Raw genomic sequence first — 8,904 nt, 5'->3', positions numbered from 1 at the left:
GACCTGGAGGAGGGCCTTCGTAGTAGACCGTAGTGTACGAGCCGGTTCGTATCGGGAGAGGCGTTCCGACAGATATCGTGGTCCTGCGCCGTATAAGGCTTTATAGGTTATTACCAACACTTTGCATCTAGCCCGGAAGCATATTGGAAGCCAGTGCAGGCGGGCCAGAACAGGTGTTATATGCTCAGACCGCTTGGTTCTGGTTAGCAGTCTAGCCGCCGCATTTTGCACTAGCTGTAGCTTCCGAACCGTCTTCAGAGGTAGCCCTACGTAGAGCGCGTTACAGTAGTCCAAACGTGAAGTTACCAGAGCATGTACCACTGATGTAAGGTCCTCCTTACTCAGATAGGGACGTAGCTGGGCTACCAACCGAAGTTGGTAGAACGCATTCCGTGCCACCGAGGCTACATGAGCCTCAAGTGACAGGGAAGAGTCTGAAACAACTCCCAGACTATGAACCTGCTCCTTCAGGGGGAGTGTAACCCCGTCCAGGACAGGGTATGTATCCACCGTCTGACCAGAGAAACCATGCACCAGCAGCATCTCAGTCTTATCAGGATTGAGTCTCAGCTTGTTAGTTCTCATCCAGTCCATTGTCGCGTCCAGGCAACGGTTCAGTACATCGACCGCCTCACCTGAAGAAGATGAGAAGGAGAAGTAGAGCTGCTTGTCATCAGCATACTGATGACAACGCACTCCAAAACTCCTAATGACCGCACCCAACGGCTTCATAAAGATGTTAAAAAGCATGGGAGACAAAACCGAACCCTGCGGGACCCCATATTGGAGAGCCCACGGTGTCAAACAATGTTCCCCAAGTATTATCTTCTGGAGACGGCCCGCCAAGTAGGAGCGGAACCACTGCCAAGCAGTGTCTCCAACACCCAACTCCGCAAGCCTCTCCAGAAGGATACCATGGTCGATGGTATCAAAAGCCGCTGAGAGATCAAGGAGGATCAACAGAGTTACACTCCCTCTGTCTCTCTCCCGACATAGGTCATCAAACAGGGCGACCAAGGCCGTCTCGGTGCCAAAACTGGGCCTGAAACCCGACTGAAATGGGTCTAGATAATCGGTTTCATCCAATAGCGCCTGGAGCTGGTCAGCAACCACTCGTTCCAAGATCTTGCCCAAGAATGGAACATTCGCCACTGGTCTATAGCTGTTAAAGTCCTCTGGGTCCAAGGAAGGTTTTTTCAGGAGTGGTCTCACCGCCGCTTCTTTCAGACAGGCAGGGACCACTCCCTCTTGCAAAGAGGCATTTATCACTTCCTTGGCCCAGCCAGCTGTTCCATCCTTGCTAGTTTTTTTAAGCCAAGAGGGGCAAGGATCCAGTACCGAAGTGGTTGCACGTACCTGTCCAAGCACCTTGTCCACGTCCTCGAACTGAACCGACTGAAACTCATCCAACAAAACATGACTAGACTGTGCTCCAGACACCTCATTAGGACTAACTGTCATAAAATGCAGTTCCGGCGAATGCATAAGATCTTATGCTGGAAGTGCTCAGCAAACTCATTACAGCGGGCCACCAATGTATCTGCCATGTCCTGTGGGCCTGAATAGAGTAGCCCTCGGACGACTCTAAAAAGCTCCGCTTGGCGGGAGAGAGATGACTTAATAGTGGCGGTAAAATGTTGTTTCTTCACCGCCCTCACCGCTCCTACATACAGCTTGGTAGAAGCACGGACCAGCGCATAATTGCATTCGTCGGGAGTTCGTCTCCAACTCCGCTCAATCCGTCTCCTATCTTGTTTCATCGCTCTTAGCTCTGGAGTATACCAAGGAGCTATATGAGCTCTACAAAGGAGAGGGCGCGCAGGGGCGATCGTGTCCACTGCCCGGGTCATCTCTGCATTCCACAGATTAGCCAGGGCTTCGACAGGAGCGCCAGTCCTATCAGCCAGAAAATCCCCCAGAGCCCTTTGAAAACCTTCAGGATTCATTAGTCTCCGGGGGCGGACCATTTTAATAGGTCCCCCACCCTTGCAGAGGGAAAAGGCCACTGAAAGTCTAAACTTCAGCAAGCAGTGATCTGTCCATGACAAAGGGAGAGATGTAAGACTCCCCACATCCAGATTACTATCCCCATGTCCAGTAGCAAAAATGAGGTCGAGAGTATGCCCCGATGTATGCGTTGGGCCACTAACATATTGAGACAGCCCCATGGTTGTCATGGCGTCCATGAAGTCCTGAGCTGCCCCCGACAAAGTAGCCTCGGCATGGATGTTGACATCCCCCAGTACTAATAGTCTGGGGGATCTCAACAATACCCCCAAGACCACTTCCGTCAGCTCAGTTAGGGAAGCCATTGGGCAGCAAGGTGGGCGGTACACCAAAAGGATTCCCAGTCTGTCCCTTTGGCCCAACACAAGGTGCAAACACTCCAGACCAGTAATTGCATGGACATGGTGCTTGGTGAGTGAGATGGAACTCTTATAGACCACAGCAACTCCACCTCCCCGACCCTCAGATCTACCATGATGCTGGACCAAATACCCCGGAGGGCAGAGCTGGGAGAGACTAACTCCTCCCTGCTCGCCCACCCAGGTCTCGGTTATGCATGCCAGATTGGCTGCCTCATCCATAATCAAATCATGGACGAGGGAGGTTTTATTTTGTACCGATCTGGCATTAAGAAGCAGCAACTGGAGATCTGAGGGTTGGCTGAGAGGACAACCAACAACCCTGCGGGTATGAGAAGGACCGGAACATGGCACAGCCACTACATGTCTGGGCCGCATTCCCCTTACCTGGCACGTCCTTCTCATAACACCATACCTCCATCTGCCCGTCACTACGGCAATTGGGGGCCCCTCAAGTTTCCCCGCTTGATAGAAAGGTCTCTTCCCCAGGCACATTGTAAATAATAAATGCAAAAAAACTCAAAATAAAAACCCAAAAATAAAAACTCATGTAGATAAAAATACACACTCAGTCATAACATACACTCACACAGACACCCACACATTCAATTCACACTCTCACAACAGACATAGTCCTGCACTCTGTGCGCACAAACATCAGCTCTGAACCGCTCTTCTTTCCACAAGGAACGCCACCCTCGAACAGTCCAGATGTTAACGGTGACAAAGGGGCGTAAGCTGCCAAGGCAAGCACAATCCGCAGCGGCATAGATGGAGCACAAACACAGCAGAGAGAAGCACAGCGACAGCATTACATTTGTATACCGCCCCATAGCCAAAGCTCTCTGGGTGGTTTACAACAATTAAAAACATTAAAAACAATATACAAATACACAAATTTAAAAACATTAAAAAAAAACAATTTAAAAACTTGACTCTGCATTTAATGTCCTGCTCTCTGGGATGATCAAGAAGAGATTCTGGCCCTCCTCTGTATGTCAGCCTTTCAAGTACTTGAAGACTGCTATCTTATCTTCCCTGTCTTCTCAAGGCTAAACATGCCCCGTTCTTTCCGTCTCTCATAGGGCTTTGTATCCAGTCCCCTGATCATCCTTGTTGCCCTCTTCTAAACCTGTTCCAGTTTACAAAAACAAATAGCTCCATACCAATTCACATGTACAAGGTACTTTACAAGTGCACAGAAAATAGCATTTTGTAACCCAGGGATGGGGATTGTACAGCCCTCTAGATGTTGTTGTACTACAGTTCCCATCATCCCTGACCATTGGCCATGCTGTCTGGGGCTGATGGGAGTTGAAGTCCAACAATGTCTTGAGGGCCACAGGTGCTCCATCTCTGTGGTAACCTGTCAGGGTTTTGAATGTGTAGGAGGTGGCAGGGATGGAGTTGCCATTAGGCAGAGCAAGGCAGCTGCTCAATGGAGAGTAGTGATAAGCTATTGGAGTACAGAGTTGTGGTGGACCCTTTAGCAGCTTGTCCTACATCCCCTACCATAGCCTTCGGCCCTCCGGAGGATGCTTAGGATGGATGAATCTGTCAATTTCATTTTCTCTCAGTTTCTCAGATTTCCAGTTTTAACTTCAGTTCTCAACATTTCCATATCAATTTGTGATTTTTTTAAAAAAATATAAGACTTCATAAACATTCATCAGCATTTGGGTGTACATTTCTCCTAATACACACATTTTTGCAAGCTATTTTGCCTAACATACACATTTGTGCAAGTGATTTCCCCCAGTATAATGCATTTTGTAATATATATAATATATGCATGTTTATGCACACTTCCCACTAATATATGCATTTTGGACACATTATTTGGTTGAATAACTGCATCAAAAAATTCAGAAAAATGCAAATTTCAAAAGATAGTTGTGTTTCACTTTGCATATTGTTTCAGGATATGTGATTATGTAAGCCACATCTATGACATACATTTAAAGTACTATTATACCACTTTAACAGTCATAGTTCTGCCCCTTCTCCTAGTCCTGTGAATTGTAGTATGCTAAGGGTCTTGAGTTGTTGAAAATGGAAATGGACTGCCTTCAAGTCGATCACAACCTATGGTGACCCTATGAATAGGGTTTACATGGTAAGTGGTATTCAGAGGGGGTTTACCATTGACTCCTTCTTCTTCTTTTTTTTTACAATAATTTTTATTCAAATTTTCATAAAACATACAAAACAAAATCATAAAACATTCAAAGACAAAAAACAAAACAAAACAAAAATGATTAAACAAAAAAATAAAATGTTGACTTCCCATTTGTTGCAGATCAAATCAGTTCTAGGTCTACAATATATAACAATCCTGTCTCTTAAATTATATTATAAAATCACTTTCCTCCAGTAGTTATCTTAATTAATCATCAAATCTCATAAACATTACTTTATTCTTTCCACAAAAAGTCAAAGAGAGGTTTCAATTCTTTAAGAAATATATCTATCAATTTTTCTCCAAATAAACATGTCGATTAATCCATCTCGTTAATAATAATAATAATCTTATTGTCATAACCATAGTCCAAATAAACATATCGATTAATCCATCTCATCAAAATCTGTTAGGTCCAATAATTTCAATAGCCATTATTCCATTATCCATATTAATTCCATCTTCCATCTTCAATAGTCCTGTTAAGTCCAGTGATTTCAGTGTCCAATCTTCCATTATCAGTATTCCATAATAATCTTGCTGTCATAGCCATAGTCATATAATAAGAGTCTGACGGGAATTTCCTCTATCCCAAATATTTTCTTGCCATCAATTCTGAATAAGTTGCTGAAATATTGTTGTAAAGTCATATCTCTGTTCTTCTTTTTTACAAAATGCACTGGCTCATCTCTTGAGAGTTTTTCCATTGTCACATGGCTGCAGTTAATTCCATAGATTTTCTCTATATCAAGCTCCATCACGTCATTCCAGTCCAGAAGATTATCCAAGCCATTGATAACTTTATCTCTAATATCTTCATTAATTTCTTCAGAGATAACGTTAAATTCCAAACAGTAGATTTTATTTCTAATATCCATAAACTCCAGATTTTTTTCCAATTCCACATTTGTTCCAATTTCCAGGGCTTGTATCTTCCCTTTATTTTTTCTTTTCTCATCTCTGATCTCATTCTCCTCTCTCACAGGATCCCCTATTTCTTTAAGCTCCTGCGTCATTTTGCTCAGTTCAATTTTCAGCTCCTTACTGCCCTGTCGCAGGGTTTGTTTCGTTATCTCAATCTCATCCATTATTTTCTGAAACATAATTACTTCCAGATTCTCAGCCACTTTCTTGATTGCCATTTTTAAAACCACGAAAACAAAACAAAACAAAAATAAAGAAGAACCACTTCTTATTTCAGCAACAATTGGGTTAATATTTCAGGCTTGATGACATCACAGTATAAACAGAGCAGCCTGCCTTATCTCTCTATGTTCAAGAATACAAAACAAATTTAGTTCCCAGCATCAAAACAGCTAGTGGCGTCATGAAGAAGCAGATTCGTCAAAATAAAATAGACCAAAAAGAGAATAGTCCCAGACAATATAATGTTCCTCGGAATAGAAATCCCTCTTCTGTTTATATCTTTAGAATGCACTTCCAGGACAGCTTTTTGCAATAGAAACAGAGATAAGCTGTTAATTTCGTGAATAACAGAGAAGAGTTATAGCTCACCCAGAAGTTCTTTAAAGCTGATTCATTTGACAAATCTCTTTTTGCTGCAACAATTTAAACCAAGTAAAAAAAATAATAGAAAGAAGGGTGCTTGCCTGTTAGTCCGTTTTCTCTTTGAAGAAAAGATGAACGTATCACATTAATCAGATAGAGCTTGTTCGGAAGTCTGTCCGGCATTGCTGGCTGGACCTTTTCTCATAAATTAATGAAATCCAGTCCTCCCAACAAAAACAGGCTTTTGAGGTTGATCTCTACGTTTCTCCCTGCCCGGGAGAAATTTCATCAGTCAAAAAAAAAATGTTCTGACTGATTTATATCTGAATAAGCTTCTTTTGAGGCGGGAGCCCGTCTCAAAAGCAGGCACAAGCGAAGTCACCCTTCCCGGAAGTCTACCATTGACTCCTTCTGAGGCTAGTCCTCTCCAGCTGGCTAGGGCCTGCTCAGCTTGCTACAGCTGCACAAGCCAGACCCTTCCTTGTCCGCAAATGCCAGCTGGGGGGCAACTGGGCTCCTTGGGACTATGCAGCTTGCCCATAGCTGCACAGGTGGCAGGGCATGTAACCCTTGAGCCACTCACTGTGGGGTGATCTTTAGTTGGCTCTTGACACCCAGGAGACATGAGCAGGGATTTGAACTCACAGACTCTGGACTCACAGCCAGGCTCTCCTCCCCACTGTGCTATACCAGTTGTTAGGAGACCCATATTCCCCTCACAAACCTATAATCGCCAGAATTCCGTGGGAAGAGGAATTGATTGTTAAACCACTCTGGATTTTTTGGGGGAAGCCATGGCTGCTAGTGGTATAATAGGGCTTTAAATGTATGGTGCAGATATGGCTGAATGTGGCTGTAGTTTTGCATTAAACTGCAAACTGAACCAAATATCTCTACCCCTAGAAGGTGCTGATTTTTCATCCATGCTGAAATAAGATTCAGTCTCTGGGCCAGTCAGTTTCTGTAGTGTAATGAAGGCATCATTTTGTCCTTTGCTTCCAGCAGCAAAATATCTTGGACTGGCCCTGTTCAAATTATGGTGGGATATGTAAAGGGTGCTTTATGAAATCTACCATCCCCAACCACTGATCCCTCCCAATTTTAGCCAGATCATGCCACTTCTAGCCTTCTAAAAACAATAGCTAAGGGAGATGACAAAAGGTTGCAGGTGGGGTACAGAACCTTCTTTTTTAATTAATCTTTATTCATTTTCAAATAAACATGACCAACAAAATAACATTGAATGAATGAATGAATTGTTTATTTCGGTCATAGACCAGCAGAAACAGCACAAAACAATTTGCATACAGTTGATGTTTACAGAATAAAAACGGAATCATCAGTAAGTTAAAAAGGAGTTTTAAAATCTTCAACTAAAACCTTCTGGCGAGCAATAGCAGCTGCGCAAAATTTCGCTACCAGTTCTGTAACCTCATGACATTTGTCTTTGAGTAAACTGCGAGTGTGTGGTGTGTCTAAGGCTCTCGGCGTTTTGGTCAAACAAGGGGCAATGAGATCACGAAGATCAGAATACAGCGGGCACTAGAGTAAAACATGCTCAATAGTTTCCACTGCGTCATCCTCACAGAGGCACACCCGATCAAGAGAAGGGATTTTCTTATACCTTCCTTCCAGAAGCGCTGAAGGAAGTACGTTGAAACGTGCCAGTGTGAATGATCTCCTATACTTAATAATGCTCAATTTAGTTAAATAATCCGCAGGCACTAAAGATCTCACACTAAGCCAGTAGGATGAGTATGCAGCCACACAGCTCAGATTATTTTGTAACTTGATGTCATAAAGATGTTGGCATATGGCTTCCTTGGCCTTGTACTAGCCCAGGCCTATCACCACCGGCTGCAATAGTCCTATCAAATGCAATTTTTTAATTACAGCAATTTGCCAGCATGATTGGAAAGTGTCGATCAAAATTAGTGGAGCGAGCCCTAGGGGAGCAAATAACAATTTCAGCCACAGATTAAATCTATGGATCCATGCACTCGTTTCTACCAGAAGTGTCCCTAGCTCCAGGCGTAGCATCACGTTAGGGACACACTTAGGAACACCAAGAATACTTCTGGAGAATTTGGATTGAATACTCTCAAATACAGAATAATTACCCTGTATACAAAGCTGGGAGCCGTACAGCAATTGGGGAAGAACCTTAGCATTAAATACCTGTAGGGCCGAGGGAATGTACTGCCCACCTTTAGAAAAGAAAAAGGTAAGTACTGCATTTGCACTTCTAATTGCATTCTCACCCGCGTAGTTCATGTGCGGAGGCCATGATCCGGAAGAATGGAACAATATTCCTAAATATCTAAAGGCCGGGACCTGTTCGATTTGGTGTCCATTTAACTGCCAACGATAAGTTGGGCCTTCTATGGGTAAAGACCAAGATTTTAGATTTATCGTGGTTAACTTCAACGTTTTCCTCCTTACAATAAGCAGATAACGCTCCCAGAAGACACCAAAGACCCACAGGAGTTAAAGATAAAAGAACGGTGTCATCAGCATAAAGTAGGGCAGATATAGATCTGTTGGCCAATTTAGGGGGGTGAGAATTTACAGTTGCTAAGGAGGCAATTAAAGAGTTAATATAAAAATTAAAAAGAGTGGGGGCAAGTACGCATCCCTGTTTGACTCCGTTGGTAGTTGGAACCAACGCGGTCAGATGGCATCTCACCTTCAGATAGGTGTTTTCATATAAAGTGCGGAAAAGAATTAGACAACGTTTGTCGATATTGGACTCTCTTAATTTTCTCCATAGCCTATCCCTGGGGATCAGGTCGAAGGCTGCCTTGAAATCTATAAATGCAGCATAGAGGGATCCCCTGGGTCTTGAAGAAT

Source organism: Rhineura floridana, chromosome 7, assembly GCF_030035675.1.
Source record: "Rhineura floridana isolate rRhiFlo1 chromosome 7, rRhiFlo1.hap2, whole genome shotgun sequence".
NCBI classification, from domain to species: domain Eukaryota; kingdom Metazoa; phylum Chordata; class Lepidosauria; order Squamata; family Rhineuridae; genus Rhineura; species Rhineura floridana.
The sequence above is the reverse complement of the archived record's forward strand: the minus strand, read 5'-3'. Positions refer to the sequence as shown.